Genomic DNA, 2,857 nt, shown 5'->3' with positions numbered 1-2,857 from the left:
ATCATTATCTCATACATATTCTCACTATTCCCATTTTATAGATAGAAGACTAAGGTTTAGAGGACCAACTTGTCTACAGTCACACAACTAGTACATATTGGAGCCAGGGTTCAACTCCAGCTTAGTTGGCTTCCTAAGCCTGGATTATTCACTACTGTAGTATGAACCTTTTAAATTGGGACTTTCAAGTTCTTCAGATACTACATATTTGGAGAATAAAATATCAAATTTCTCAGTAACTCATGTACTTCATTCAACTTTACCTTTCCACAGCTTTACTAAACAGCCCTTATACCTTTATCCAATTTGTTTTTAGTTAGCTTCTTAGGCAAATTTAAAGGTGTTGGTACAATGTTTGTGTTTGATATGATTTTTCTTTCCTGACACTGCATTTTTATTTACACAAAACCCTGCCAACCATTTATTCCTGTACCAAATTTGTTGTCACAATTTTATTATAGGAATTTTCTAACATACAAATCTGGAGACACTAATACAAGCCTTATGTCCCTATTACTCATTATGAACACTGTCAATCTTGTTTTACGTTTTTTTTTTGTTTTTTTTTTTGATGCTTTTTTCCCCTATGGAGTATTTTAAAGCAAACTCCAGACATTGGGTCATTTGATCTGTAAATGCTTTTGTTCTGCATGCCTTTGAAAGAGTGATAGGCACTGATTTCTAAACCTTACACAGGTAATTAGTTCATTCAACAAGTGTGTGTAGAGTGCCTGCAGCCTGCTCAGTGCTGAGCAGACTGTGAGGAACAAAACAGACATGACGGCTGCCTTTGAGAACTGACAGCCCAGTAGTGAGGCCAAGAAGTGATCACATAAGTACACAATGACAAATGTCATCAGTTGTCCATCCTGTGCTGGGATTGTCTCAGGTCAGTCAGCAAGAGATAATACATAGAGGCTTTTCCCCTCCAAATGTCTGTACTATTTGAGTCAGACTGTTATAAAATATTTATTATTAAGAAACAAAACAAGGCAAAACAGAATGACAACAACAACAAAAAAGTCCCTTTTTTATCTTCCCCCCGTTTTATGCACTCCAGATATGCACTCAGCTTTTCATGACTCTGACAAAATACCTGAGAAAAACAAAGGAGGAAAGACTTTTCAAAGCTCATGGTTTCAGAAATTTCAGTTCATGGTCAACTAGCTCCATTTCTTTTAGGCATGTGGTAGGGCAGATGAATCATGGCAGAAGGGCATGGGGGAGAAAAGCTCCTTAGAGAACAAGGAAAGTGCTGGGGACAACATATATCCTTCCAAGCCATGCCCCCAGTTACCTGCTTCTTCCAGCTAGGCCCCACCTTCTAAAAGTTTCCACCACCTCCCCTAATGCCATCAAATTATGAATCTTTTATTGGATCCATCCACCGATGAGGTTGGAGTCCTCAAGATCCAATCACTTTCCAAAAGCCCCACTTGTGAACTTTGCTGTTCCCGGGACCAAACCATCAATGCAGAGCCTTTGGGGGACATTCCACATCCAAACCATAACATCTGAGAAAACTACTGCCGCTCACTGTCTTGGTATCTCTATTTCCAAAAAGCATGTTACTTTTGCTTTCCTCTTAGGCATCATTAATTGCCTCTGCAGGTGGAAGATGAAGGAAGATTTGTCTGCTTTATCCACTTTCCTGTCCCCAGCCCTCACATTCAAATAAATACTTTCTCTCTAAATTAGTATATCAACATTTGTCTAGGTTGATATTCAGTATATGCTTCATTGTGACTACTCAAATGCTAGTGGTAGCTGAGTAATATAACATCCTATGATACTTTTCCTTTCCTGTACAACTCTATTTTCTGTGGAGTTAATCATTGTATATTTTTTAAAATTATTAACTATGTTTTCTATGATCCTCATCACTAATTTATTCCTAAGTTTTCTCCCAGTTATGATAACTCTGCTCTCAGTGTGTTCAAATCAATTGAGTGTTCAGCCAACTTCATCTTCAAGAACTGTCAAGCCTGCTGCCATGGTGTGTGCCTGTAGTCTAGCTACTCAGGAGGTGGAGGCAGGAGATTAGTTTAAAATGAGCCCAGGAGTTCAACACCAGCCTGGGTAACATAGTGACACCCCAACTCAAAAAAAATAAAAACTCTCTCCCAGCACCCGCAACCTGCTCCAGGCTGTATTAGTTGATCTCTGGTAGCAGCACTGCTGTTGTCCCAGGACCTCCCTTCTTCAACATCCTGGGTATCAAGTGTCTTTTTCACCTTTAAAACAACCCTCACTCAGCTCCAGGAGCCCTTCTAGTGACTGCCCTCCCCCCTACTTACCTTTGCAGCCCACCTATCAAACTTACCTTTGCAGCTTACCTGTCCTGTCCAGGCCTTATGTGGCATGGAAAGTGAAAAAATGAGAGGAAATTCTCAGTCTAGGCACAGAGTAGGGACTTGAAGTCCATGAAAGCCAAGACCAAAAGAGGACTAATTAATCATGCCTTGCTTACTGGAGAAGATGGGATTTTTAGAACGTATTAAAATGACATTTCCTACTTTTTCTTGATTATATATTACTTATTGTTGGAAATTTGGAAAATGAGAAGTATCAAGCACACAACTCTCATTTTTTATTCCTGTTAGTTCATGGCTGTATAAAATATGTATTTAGTCAAATTAGGATTATGTGAGAAGAAATACCAAATGAGAAGGGGGAAAAGTATTTTACCTGTCTGCACAACTCCAGGGGGCATTGGTCCACATGGTGATCTACACTGTTCCTAGAAAGCATGGAAAAGAGCCTTCAAGCACAGCTTTAAGAAACCAATAAATAGCACTGTATGGTATTTTTCAAACTCCCTCTCCATTAACTTGTTACATGCAGTACTACTCAGTTT

Source organism: Marmota marmota, unplaced genomic scaffold (genome assembly GCF_001458135.2).
Source record: "Marmota marmota marmota unplaced genomic scaffold, marMar, whole genome shotgun sequence".
Lineage (NCBI taxonomy): Eukaryota > Metazoa > Chordata > Mammalia > Rodentia > Sciuridae > Marmota > Marmota marmota.
The sequence above is the reverse complement of the archived record's forward strand: the minus strand, read 5'-3'. Positions refer to the sequence as shown.